Here is a 14231-nt window from a genome sequence, read left to right on the forward strand (position 1 = left end):
GGGGAGGATCCCTTCCCTCTGTGCAGGGACGCTGGCCGTTGGGAGGACCCCTTCCCTCTGTGCAGGGACGCTGGCCGTTGCTAGGACCCCTTCCCTCTGTGCAGGGACGCTGGCCGTTGGGAGGACCCCTTACCACTGTGCAGGGACGCTGGCCGTTGGGAGGATCCCTTCCCTCTGTGCAGGGACGCTGGCCGTGGGGAGGATCCCCTTCCCTCTGTGCAGGGACGCTGGCCGTTGGGAGGACCCCTTCCCTCTGTGCAGGGACGCTGGCCGTTGCTAGGACCCCTTCCCACTGTGCAGGGACGCTGGCCGTTGGGAGGACCCCTTACCACTGTGCAGGGACGCTGGCCGTTGGGAGGATCCCTTCCCTCTGTGCAGGGACGCTGGCCGTTGGGAGGATCCCTTCCCTCTGTGCAGGGACGCTGGCCGTGGGGAGGATCCCCTTCCCTCTGTGCAGGGACGCTGGCCGTTGGGAGGATCCCCTCCCTCTGTGCAGGGACGCTGGCCGTTGGGAGGATCCCCTCCCCTCTGTGCAGGGACGCTGGCCGTTGCTAGGACCCCTTCCCTCTGTGCAGGGACGCTGGCCGTTGGGAGGATCCCTTCCCTCTGTGCAGGGACGCTGGCCGTTGGGAGGATCCCCTCCCTCTGTGCAGGGACGCTGGCCGTTGGGAGGATCCCCTCCCTCTGTGCAGGGACGCTGGCCGTTGGGAGGATCCCTTCCCTCTGTGCAGGGACGCTGGCCGTTGGGAGGATCCCCTCCCTCTGTGCAGGGACGCTGGCCGTGACCATGCGCGTGGGAGGATCCCCTCCCTCTGTGCAGGGACGCTGGCCGTTGGGAGGATCCCCTCCCTCTGTGCAGGGACGCTGGCCGTTGGGAGGATCCCCTCCCTCTGTGCAGGGACGCTGGCCGTTGGGAGGATCCCCTCCCTCTGTGCAGGGACGCTGGCCGTTGGGAGGATCCCCTCCCTCTGTGCAGGGACGCTGGCCGTTGGGAGGATCCCCTCCCTCTGTGCAGGGACGCTGGCCGTTGGGAGGACCCCTTCCCTCTGTGCAGGGACGCTGGCCGTTGCTAGGACCCCTTCCCACTGTGCAGGGACGCTGGCCGTTGGGAGGACCCCTTCCCACTGTGCAGGGACGCTGGCCGTTGGGAGGACCCCTTCCCACTGTGCAGGGACGCTGGCCGTTGCGAGGACCCCTTCCCACTGTGCAGGGACGCTGGCCGTTGCTAGGACCCCTTCCCACTGTGCAGGGACGCTGGCCGTTGCTAGGACCCCTTCCCACTGTGCAGGGACGCTGGCCGTTGCTAGGACCCCTTCCCTCTGTGCAGGGACGCTGGCCGTTGGGAGGACCCCCTCCCTCTGTGCAGGGACGCTGGCCGTTGGGAGGACCCCCTCCCTCTGTGCAGGGACGCTGGCCGTTGGGAGGACCCCCTCCCTCTGTGCAGGGACGCTGGCCGTTGGGAGGACCCCTCCCTGTGCAGGGACGCTGGCCGTTGCTGGACCCCTTCCCACTGTGCAGGGACGCTGGCCGTTGGGAGGACCCCTTGCCTCTGTGCAGGGACGCTGGCCGTTGGGAGGACCCCTTGCCTCTGTGCAGGGACGCTGGCCATTGGGAGGATTTTATTTAACCAGGATAGTCACTTAACAACAAATTCTTATTTACAATGACGGCCTGCGAAGAGACAAATAGCCTCCTCCTTGGGGTTGGGATTTAAAAAACAAAACAAACAAAAACTATGTAAGACAAAACGGACAACACAGACAGAAGACACTGGCAACAACACAAATACAACAGCAAACAAACAGTGGATGTTTTTTTTATTTAACTAGGCAAGTCAGTCAAGAATAAACTCTTATTTTGCAATGACGGCCTACCGTGTGTGTGGTGTGTGTGAAATAAAACATGCTTCCTTACATAAGGCAAAGCAAACTAGTGACAACTAGAAACTACATGTCTCAACAACCTGTTCATCTATTTGTCCTTTGAACTCCTCCAGGGACACCAGGTCCTGGAATTTTAGGTTGGCTTGGAGGAAATTCCAAGACCAGGGCGCTGAGTAATGAAAGGACCTTTTTCCAAACAAGATTGAGATCTGAGCTTGTATGTGTTTTCATGTTGAGCTAGAAGAGAGGATTGATAGAATGGCAGTTGTCCTAAAATGGCCTTATCAATAAGATTGTACCAGTGTGAGCCTGCCTGCGTGTTGCTAGTGATGTACACCCTACAGCACTGTAGAGATCACAATTGTGAGTTAGACACCTCTATCCTATCACTGCACAGTGATGCTGTCTGTAGGAAAGATCCCCTCCCTCTGCACAGTGATGCTGTCTGTAGGAAAGATCCCCTCCCTCTGCACAGTGATGCTGTCTGTAGGGAAGATCCCCTCCCTCTGCACAGTGATGCTGTCTGTAGGAAAGATCCCCTCCCTCTGCACAGTGATGCTGTCTGTAGGGAAGATCCTCTCCCTCTGCACAGTGATGCTGTCTGTAGGGAAGATCCCTCCCTCTGCACAGTGATGCTGTCTGTAGGAAAGATCCCTCCCTCTGCACAGTGATGCTGTCTGTAGGAAAGATCCCCTCCCTCTGCACAGTGATGCTGTCTGTAGGAAAGATCCCCTCCCTCTGCACAGTGATGCTGTCTGTAGGAAAGATCCCCTCCCTCTGTACAGTGATGCTGTCTGTAGGGAAGATCCCCTCCCTCTGCACAGTGATGCTGTCTGTAGGAAAGATCCCCTCCCTCTGCACAGTGATGCTGTCTGTAGGGAAGACCCCTCCCTCTGCACAGTGATGCTGTCTGTAGGAAAGATCTCCTCCCTCTGCACAGTGATGCTGTCTGTAGGAAAGATCTCCTCCCTCTGCACAGTGATGCTGTCTGTAGGAAAGATCTCCTCCCTCTGCACAGTGATGCTGTCTGTAGGAACGGCCAAAAGGCCTATCCGGTCACGAGTGAAGATACCTTTGGGCAGAAAGAAGCGCAAGACCGTAAGTTTACCTGAGATACGGTCTGTAAAGTCAATCTTTCACACTTTATCAAAGCATAACCAAATGTACTGTATAATGTACACTCTAGAAAGCCATTCAAGACAATCAGAATTGAGTATTCAACAATGCTGTTTTGTAATGCATGGTTATATGAAACGTAACAATCATATTTGGCCACTCTTTTGCGTCCCAAGTTAGAGTGAACATGGGGTAAAATAGAATACAGTAGAATAGAATAGAATACAGTATAATATAACAGAAAACAGTATAATAGCACAGAATAGAATACAGTATAATAGAACATAAGAATACAGTATAATAGCACAGAATACAGTATAATAGAACAGAATAGAATACAGTATAATACAGAATATAATACAGTATAATAGAACAGAATATAATACAGTATAATAGAACAGAATACAGTATAACAGAACAGAATATAATACAGTATAATAGAACAGAATACAGTAGAATAGAACAGAATAGAATACAGTAGAATAGAACAGAATACAGTATAATAGAACAGAATACAGTTGAATAGAACAGAATAGAATACAGCAGAATAGAACAGAATAGAACACAGTAGAATAGAATAGAATACAGTATAATAGAACAGAATAGAACACAGTATAATAGAACATAATACAGTAGAATAGAACAGAATAGAATACAGTATAATAGAACAGAATAGAACACAGTATAATATAACAGAATAGAATACAGTAGAATAGAACAGAATACAGTAGAATAGAACAGAATAGAATACAGTATAATAGAACAGTATAGAACACAGTAGAATAGAACAGAATACAGTATAATAGAATACAGTATAATAGAACAGAATAGAACATAGTATAATAGAACAGAATAAATACAGTATAGAATACAGTATAATAGAACAGAATAGAATACAGTATAATAGAATACAGTATAATAGAACAGAATAGAACATAGTATAATAGAACAGAATAGAATACAGTAGAAAGAACAGAATAGAATACAGTATAATAGAACAGAATAGAATACAGTATAATAGGACAGAATAGAACACAGTATAATAGAACAGAATAGAATACAGTACTGTGCGTGGGAGTCTCAAATGTCTCTGATGGTTCCAAAATGTTGCTCATCAGCAAGATCATTGGTTGAGTTTGCAATCACGACAGGCTCATTGTAACTCAATCATCTAATGGCTACTGGTGAGCAGTAGCCTGAGCCTCCCCCTCCTATCCTTAGGCTGAGGAGCTCTTTGATAGAGCTCTTGGCTATCAGCTCCACTGAAATTGCTTCAAGATGAGGGAGGCAACACAAGGCTCACTGACCCCATTCACCCAGTCACACACGCCACTCAACAAATTGTGATACAGTGAATTGTAAGTGAAATAATCTGTCTGTAAACAATTGTTGGAAAAATTACTTGTGCCATGCACAAAGTAGATGTCCTAACCGACTTGCCAAAACTATAGTTTGTTAACAAACATTTTGTGGAGTGGTTGAAAAACGGGTTTTAATGACTTCAACCTAAGTGTATGTAAACTTCCGACTACCGAACAGTATACATCATCCCACTAGGCACTGACATCAGTTCGTCTAGTTTTGATTTACATTTGGTTGAGTTGTCAACTAACGTAACTTCAACGTGAAATCAACAAAACATTTCACCACGTCATTGGATTTAGGTGCAAAAATTACGAAATATTGATACTTTTTGCAAATCCAGTCAGTTTTCCACGTTGATTCAATGTTGATTCAATCACAGATTTGGGGGTAGAAATTACGTGAAAAGAACTTTGATTCAACCAGTTTTTGCCCAGTGGGATGACAGTCAACTAAACACTAAAGCACCAGCTCCACAAAGAGATCATGTGTAAATTCGGCTCAGTTAGGAGCATGATGTTGTGATTCAATTTCTTGGCTTCTCTCATCAGCCACCACTCATACCCTCTAAAGAAGTTCTTAATAAATCCTCTTTAGGATCGGACCCCTTTTTTACATTTTCGCCTAAAATGACATACCCAAATCTAACTACCTGTAGCTCAGGAGCTGAAGCAAGGATATGCATATTCTTCATACCATTTGAAAGGGAACACTTTGAAGTGTGTGGAAATGTGAAACTAACGTATAAGAATTTAACACATTAGATCTGGTAAAAGATAATACAAACAAAAAAAACATGTGTTTACAATTATTGTTTTTTTCCCCATCATCTTTGAAATGCAAGAGAAAGGCCAAAATATAATATTGCAGTTTAGGCGCAATTTTGATTTTGGCCACTAGATGGAAGAAGTGTGTGTGCAAAGTTTTAGATTGATCAAGTGAAGCGTTGCAATACCGGACAATATTTTGTATCAAGTCTGCCAAAATGTGCCGAATTTATACATTTAAGTACATAACTATAGAGAACATACAAAAATGATATGGTAATACAAAATGTAAGTTAACACACTCCCAGGAATGTCTTACATGATGGATCATTAGCTTATACACTAACTTTCACACATCTAGATGACCGGGCGGGGTGGTGTGGAGCCAGAGACAGCAGGGGTTCAAACTGTAGAACCCAGTTCCTACATTTGAATATAGATTTGCCTTGATAAGTTTTTGTTGTTGTTGTGCACTCTCCTCAAACAATAGCATTGTATTTTTCCACTGGGATAGCTACTGTAAATTGGAGAGTGCAGTTAGATTAACAAGAATTTAAGCTTTCTGCCCATATAAGACATGTCTATGTCCTGGAAAGTTTGCTGTTACTTACATCATGCTAATCACATTAGCGCACGTTAGCTCAACCGTTCCATCTGTAACCGTTCCACATGTTATGTAAAGTAGCCTGAACTCAAAGCCACTCTGGCTGCCATAATTGATAAACACATTTGTCCAAAATGGCACCCCTATTCCCTATATAGTGCAATACTTTTGACAGGGCCCTGGTCAAAAGTAGTGCACTATAAAGGAAATAGGGTACTATTTGGGAACCAGACAAAGGGATGAAGGGGACATTTTCCATGTTTACCTGTGCTCTGTCTGGGTGTCACCTCCAATCTGTCCTTTGTAGAGGAGCCCCAAAGTTTGGCTGGAGACAGCAAATAAAAGTTACATAGGCATACTCTTAGACTACATCACACCAAGACAAGGGTAGTGCATGGTTATCCATGAAATGAGAATAGAAGGTCAGATTTAACAATGAATGTAAACCACGAAGAAATTGTCCAATATCAGGCTGCGGTAGCGTTCAGCATAGCTCTCAAAATCCCTTCTCTATGTAGGGTTTTCAGCGGTTAGCTTTAGCCACGGCTGTCCATATTTGTAACATCAGAGAGAAAGATTATTTCAAATAAAGATACTTGCTGTAGCAGATTTGCACTGATCCATACGCTGTGGGCCTCCACGTTGATGAACTACAATTCCTCCCCAGTTACGCTTACACACAGGTGTTCGCAGCACGCTAGATAGCTAATTAGCACAGGCACCTGCCTTTTTTCTGTCTTCCGTAAACAAGCCCTGTAACATTTGAGATAAGGCCTTGTGGGAACACTAACCCTATTAAGGTGTTTAGTCATTTAAACTTATTTTGGTTGAAAATTATTTATTGCTGATATGAAAGATGCGTTCTTTAATGTTTCCAAGTGAAGCTTGTCAACGTTTAGAGCAAGCGTTGGGGCTCTTAGCAAAAGTCCCAAGGAAGAAGATACCTTCATCAATAGGCACTAAAGGTAGTTGGCATCTATGAATGGGCTAGGTTCAGCACAATTCACCAACAGGGAAAGGGGGCAGAAATGTTTTTTTTGTTGCAAATTGCCAGAGTGAATTTACAAATGTGTGTTTTGTCTAAAGAATGGTCCAAAAGGAACACATTTCCCCCCTCCAGTCTCCATCACCTGATGCCAATGAGGTAGGGTTAGACTAGGTCGTATGCCAACTGGGAACTTGGAAATCTCTGACTTCAGAGCATTCAAGACAACTGGGAACTCTGATAAAACAAGCTCCGACTGAGAAAATTGTTTTGAATGTCCGAAACTCTGTCATGTTTCTAGAACTTCGACTTTCCGACCTGAAGATCACTGACCTCATGAATTGACCTAGTTTTTTCTCGACTTCCCAGTTGCCTTGAAAGCACCCCAAATCAAAAACATTTTTGAAAGCACTACCTCCCCTGCTCAGATGTTGCGTGCATCAACCAATGATTGCGTGCTCTGTCATCGACTGTGCCGTCTGACACCAGATTGCTATAACATAAACTCAGCAAAAAAAGAAAAGTCCCCTTTTCAGGACCCTGTCTTTCAAAGATAATTAGTAAAAATCCAAATAACTTCACAGATCTTCATTGTAAAGGGTTTAAACACTGTTTCCCATGCTTGTTCAATGAACCATAAACAATTATTGAACATGCACCTGTGGAACGGTCGTTAAGACACTAACAGCTTACAGACGGTAGGCAATTAAAGTCACAGTTATGAAAACTTAGGACACTAAAGAGGCCTTTCTACTGACTCTGAAAAACACCAAAAGAAAGATCCCCAGGGTCCCTGCTCATCTGCGTGAACGTGTCTTAGTATGATGCAAGGAGGCATGAGGACTGCAGATGTGGCCAGGGCAATAAATTGCAATGTCCGTACTGGGAGACGCCTAAGACAGCCCTACAGGGAGACAGGACGGACAGCTCATCGTCCTCGGAGTGGCAGACCACGTGTAACAACACCTGCACAGGATCGGTACATCCGAACATCACACCTGCGGGCTAGGTACAGGATGGCAACAACAACTGCCTGAGTTAAACCAGGAACGCACAATCCCTCCATCAGTGCTCTGACTGTCCGCAATAGGCTGAGAGAGGCTGGACTGAGGGCTTGTAGGCCTGTTGTAAGGCAGGTCCTCACCAGACATCACCGGCAACAACGTCGCCTATGGGTACAAACCCACCATCGCTGGATCAGACAGGACTGGCAAAAAGTGCTCTTCGCTGCTGAGTCACGGTTTTGTCTCACCAGGGGTGATGGTCGGATTCTCGTTTATCGTTGAAGGACTGAGCTTTACACCGAGGCCTGTACTCTGGAGCGGGATCGATTTAGAGGTGGAGGGTCCGTCATGGTCTGGGGCGGACAGAGCTTGTTGTCAAATCAAATCAAATGTTATTGGTCACATACACATGGTTAGCAGATGTTAATGCGAGTGTAGCGAAATGCTTGTGCTTCTAGTTCCGACCATGCAGTAATATCTAACAAATAATCTAACAATTTTACAACAACTACCTTATACACACAAGTGTAAAGGAATGAATAGAATATGTACATATAAATATATGGATGAGAGATGGCCGAACGGCATAGGCAAGATGCAGTAGATGGTATAGAGTACACTATATACATATGAGATGAGTAATGTAGGGAATGTAAACATTATATAAAGTGGCATTGTTTAAAGTGACTAGTGATACATTTATTACATCCAGTTTTTAATTATTAAGTGGCTAGAGATTTGAGTCAGTATGTTGGCAGCAGCCACTCAGTGTTAGTGATGGCTGTTTATCAGTCTGATGGCCTTGAGATAGAAGCTGTTTTTCAGTCTCTTGGTCACAGCTTTGATGCACCTGTACTGACCTCGCCTTCTGGATGGTAGCGGTGTGAACAGGCAGTGGCTCGGGTGGTTGTTGTCCTTGATGATCTTTTTGGCCTTCCTGTGACATCGGGTGGTGTAGGTGTCCTGGAGGACAGGTAGTTTGCTCCCAGTGATGCGTTGTGCAGACCTCACCACCCTCTGGAGAGCCTTACAGTTGTGAGCGGAGCAGTTGCCGTATCAGGCGGTGATACAGCCCGACAGGATGCTCTCGATTGTGCATCTGCAGCCAATCTCAATGCTGTGCGTTACAGGGAAGACATCCTCCTCCCTCATGTGGTACACTTCCTGCAGGCTCATCCTGACATGACCCTCCAGCATGACAATGCCACCAGCCATACTGCTCGTTCTGTGCATGGTTTCCTGCAGACAGAAATATCAGTGTTCTGCATGGCCAGCGAAGAGCCCGGATCTCAATCCCATTGAGCACGTCTGGGACCTGTTGGATCGGAGGGTGAGGGCTTGGGTGGGGTAGAGTGGGGTAACATCTCACAGCAAGAACTGGCAAATCTGGTGCAGTCCACGAGGTGGAGATGCACTGCAGTACTTAATGCAGCTGGTGGCCACACCAGACTTTGTTCAGGGACACATTATTCCATTTCTGTTAGTCACATGTCTGGAACTTGTTCAGTTTATGTCTCAGTTGTTGAATCTTATGTTCATACAAATATTTACACATGTTAAGTTTGTTGAAAATAAAAGCAGTTGACAGTGAAAGGACGTTTCTTTTTTTGCTGAGTTTGTGGTTAGCCGATATGTAAAATACCAGTGGTGGAAAAAGTACCCAAAAGCCACACTTGAGTAAAAGTAAAGATACCTTACTTGAAAATTACTCAAGTAAAAGTCACCCATTAGAATACTACTTGAGTAAAAGTCTTAAAGTACCTGATATTAAATGTACTTAAGTATAAAAAGTTAAAAAATGAAACGTAACAGCCATAAAGCAAAACAGACAGACCTTTTATTTGGTTTGAGCTTTTTTGAAAGGTAACAGTCTTACGGATGCAAGAAGAGCTCCGATTTTTTTTTAATTATGTGGATTCTCAAATAGGCAACACTTCAAAATATATCTTACAGACAAAATAGAATGCCTTAATGAAGGAATATTGCCAGTAAACATAAGCACTGACAATCACAATCACTTTGCTTTAGAAAGAACATGCTATAATAGAACCCTATACATTAAAAAAAAGTACATGTACAGAACTACACCCAACCTTACTATAGCAATAAGGACATCACCACTGATGGAACTGTACTAGAAATCAGTGTGTCAGGTCATGCCTTTGTAACAAGGACATCTATAACTGGTGAATTTTTTTAATAAATGAACAAAACGCATAAGGCATCCGTGTCCTTGGGCTTGCTAGCATTAAGCTGTCATTACTTGAAGTTGAAGGATTTGATCTTCAGTAAAAGCTGGTTATCAAAGTTTATGGAATCTACCCTTGCTCTCCTGGGGCTGAAAACAAGTCCGGCAATGCTGAACAGCCTTTCACAGCCAGTTGATGCAGGTAAGGGTGTGTTTAGCCTCAGACAGCTTACAGACTGCCGGGAAGGACTTGAGCAACTCCATATGATCAGCTGAACAGGCCAGGTATCTGTCCAGCTGTTTGGAGCTTTCTTGTGCTTGAGACGTCTTCATTTATTTTATTTAACCAGGCAAGTCAGTTAAGAACAAATTCTTATTTACAATGACGGCCTACCCCGACCAAACCCTAACGACACCGCCCTATGGGACTCCCAATCACAGTCGGTTGTGATACAGCCTGGAATCGAACCAGGGTCTGTAGTGACACTTCTAGCACTGAGATGCAGTGCCTTAGACCGCTGGCCACTCGGGAGAGAAGATGTCCTCATCTGATGAACTGGTGCCATCACCTAGCTGCAGCAAGGGTTCTTCCAGGTGGTCCTTGATGTAGTCCATTCCTGAAATACAAGGAAGATGACAATAGAAATCATGTTGATATGAGTCTACATTAATCCATCCCTATCCCCCATCTATATAAACCAAGCAACAGGGCTAAGTAGGCTACCCATTGGACTGAACCACAAAGTCAGGATTGTAGTTTAAATGGGTGGTTCTCAAATCTATGAAGTGTCAAAATGTACACTATACACAGCTGTTTATGAATAATAAAATACTGTCGTCATACCCATTCTGATGGTGGCGTCATCCTTCGTCCACGTTGTTTTGAATTTGGGGAGAAGGATTGCAGCTGTGATCAGCTCAGGGTCGTGAAACATGTGGCTGAAGCGCTTCTTCAGTCCCAGTTGTAGCACATCCACCAGAGGCTTACAGTACTTCAGGGACAACTTGACTTGGTCCAGTTTAGTGATCAGCAGGTTGATAGTAGGAAGTAGCCACCCCATCTGGACATTGGTTTCAGCCTGCAGGATGTTGATGGCCTTTGAGACTGGGCTCATGGTAGAAGCATACTCTGTGAGGAAGGATGAGTGCAGCTGGATTGAACCTGTAAAAAAATAAAATAATAATAATAATAATAATAATAAATATATATATATAATAATAATACTCTGTTTCCTAACACTATACAAAGGGGACTACTAACCATTTCACCTGATTTAACTGCAGTAATCAATGGCTGGATGAGTAGTTTACTAAATGGATCAATTTAGTGTGTGGCTACAACATGTGAAACAATTATTAGTCCCCAAGCAAAAGGTCAGAAAACACTGCAACAGATTTAGACAACATTCAAGACCTTAAATTATGACAAAACACATAATCCTTACTTACATTGGAACCTAGAAGTCTATGCAGAGAACTCTGATGGCTGCCTCTCCTTTGTCAATCCTCAGGAGTCTTTCTACAGCCATGAACCAGGACTTCCACCTCGTAGCATTTGGGCGCAGCAGCTGGAGGTCACAAGCATCTTCAACCGTTTTGGCTGCAAGTGTGTATCTTCCGCATTTGTTCCAAAGTGCTTGGCACTTGCCAAATGGGACACTTTTTTGTAAGCCTCACTGGATGTTGGTTTCAGGGCATCGACTGTAGATACTAATTTGAGTAGGTGGCAAGCACAGCGCTGGTGCTTTAGCAGCTGGTACTCAAAACCACCATCTTCATTCAGGTTCGTTGCCACATCAACAAACTCCACTACTTCACTCTCCTCTTGTTCCTCGTCACCATCTTCCTGTCCTGGCTGAGCTGCTTCACCACACACTGCTTCCACTGTGTCGTTGTTTTCACCTTCTCCAAAAACTTGGAAAGCTTTCAATAAGTTAGAGCCGTTGTTGTTCACACAATCTTAACCTGGATTTCAAACTCAGAATAGATGTCATTTAGGGCGCCTGCCAAGACATCAAAGTTGTGCGATCCTCTCAACCGTTTACAGGCAGGGCTGCAGAGCATCTGTTGAGACTGTCAGGGTCTATCCAGTGGGATGTAACACCAATGAAGCTCTGTCTTCTTGCAGACCAGCAGTCGGTGGTGGTGGCGATGTGGTCAATTCCTCTCATGGCCTCAGTCACCTTCATTTCCTTGGAGGCTTCATCAATCCCGGAGTGCAGTGTGGGCCTTGATACGATCTTTGAGTTAGGCTGCAGATCTTGGACAAACTCTCTGAATGGTTCTTATTCTACAACAGCGAATGGTTGGAGCCCTTGGACCACATACTTCACCACAGCTTTGTCAATGGATTTTTGATACACTGTCTTCAGTAATGTGCTCTGCTTGATGGTGGAGGGCGTCTCAGGGGCATGTTTTCTCTCCAGTGTGTTTGCTGTCAGTTCTCCATACTTCTTAAGATGGTGTACATGCTTTCTCTGAAATAATAAGAAAAGATAAATAGTTACTTAGCTAGATAACTACCATCACCAAATACTTAAGGTATAGGATACTATTTTTAAAGCTATAAACATTAGGTAAGTGAGTGCTTGTGACCATTTAATATTACAATGATAAAAAACTGTTAATTGATCTAGCTAGTAGGTTACGTCAATAACTTAAGTCTACAGTAATTAGCTAGGCAAGAACAACTGTATCAACTAACAAGGAATAAAATGGCTAACTAACTGAGTGTTTGCTAAAATTCGAAAGCTAACATTAGTTAGCTAGCTAGACCAGGTGTTTAGGGAAAATGTATTCGGCTAGACTAACGTTAGCTGACTAAAATGTACCCAGATTTATTAACTACTAGTTAGCTACTGTAGCTAGTTAGCTCAAGTCAGTTTAGTTAGATTGCGTTAGCTAACAAAGCTTCCGAATCTGGGCACATTTTAGCCAGCTAAAGTAGGTATCTACTTGCTAGTGAACTATTGAGGTGTAGGATTAGCTAACATCAACTAACACTGCTTGTTACGTTAGCAAATGTTGGCTAGCTAGGTTAACTCATGTTAGCTAGCATGCTAACTTTATTCTAGCTAACAGTAGGCTTACCTCAATTTGTTTTTTAAGTTCGACGGCGAGATCTTGAAGGCTAGTATTTCCTGAACTGTTGGTAAACATAACAGACATTTCATCCGGTAGGATGAATCCTTCATTCCGAGAAAAGACAACATTTATTATAGATACAGCCAAGGGAGTTCATCCTCATCAGGAAGTGGTGGTAGAACGATGTCGGACATGATTGTGGATGACTGTTTTGGGTTGGCAAGTAACGTTAACAGGCTCCCGATGGGTGGGGTTGACACGTTAGGACCCTTGGATTTGCCCAAACTGGTGAGGATTGGATCAACTCTGCATGTCGTCGCCTGCTGCCTAGCTAAACAAGTTCCCCCATGAGCGTGCCGATGTTGCTTGCATCTTTTTTTCCAACATGATTCGTCTTTTTTTTCCAGCTTCAGATTGATTTGATTTTGTAGCGAGTTACGAATGTGTCAGGGAAATGTATCGGAGTAAATGTAGACTTTTTTTCATTTTTTTATGTAGTGAAGTAAAAGTTGACAGAAATATGAATAGTAAAGTAAATTACTGATACCCAAAAAAACGACTTAAGTACAGTAACGAAGTATTTCTACTTTGCACAACTGTAACATACATATCCACGTGTTGTAAGATCTACTGGGCATAGCAACGCGCCCAAGATCGGTTTGGTTGAAATGGGAAACGCTATCAATCATGGGACTATTTGGTGGGGAAGAAATTGAATGTTCTCGATATCCCGCTGTACTACAGAGAAATACTGTAAGTTATTTCTTACCAAAATGAAGTAGCCATGGCAGGAGTGTTCCATACAATGGCATTGTATTTATACCAATTGGCCTTAGCCTCTGGTCTCCACGCAAGGTTTACAACCATTCCGTTACTTGTGATGTAGGCCGAAGGCTTGGCAGTGCATCAAAACGATTCAAAATATTTCAGAGACCCCAGATCAAGCAGGTTTGTACGTATATATTATATAAATACGGGTAATCAACTCCAGATGCAGTCCCCAAGTGATCATTTCTACGGCGCTTTTATAAAGTGTAATGGCTCCCTCCTCGGGACACATGCAGAACAACATAATTGAACCCTCTCATTGCCTTGCCACTTGGTGTCGCTTTACATGAGAGGAAAGTCAGGTCAGGGACCTGTAGCTCCAGAGAAGCACAGGTTCCATTGTGATTTTGTAGATGGCGAAACGATCCCCAAAATGCCTTTCTCTCGCAAAATGCTGTATGTAACAGATA

General features: G+C 44.5%; 1 long non-coding RNA gene across 1 annotated transcript; it reads right to left on the minus strand.

Moving 5' to 3' along the window:
* Positions 1–9536: 9536 nt before the first annotated feature.
* LOC106576068 (uncharacterized) lies at positions 9537–13579 on the minus strand. The gene is made up of 4 exons (XR_001321888.2): positions 13000–13579; positions 11359–12386; positions 10754–11071; positions 9537–10526 (listed from the first exon to the last, which is right to left on the minus strand). It is a non-coding gene; the product is annotated as an uncharacterized lncRNA (long non-coding RNA).
* Between the last annotated feature and the right edge of the window lie 652 nt (positions 13580–14231).

Source organism: Salmo salar, chromosome ssa01 (genome assembly GCF_905237065.1).
Source record: "Salmo salar chromosome ssa01, Ssal_v3.1, whole genome shotgun sequence".
NCBI lineage: Eukaryota > Metazoa > Chordata > Actinopteri > Salmoniformes > Salmonidae > Salmo > Salmo salar.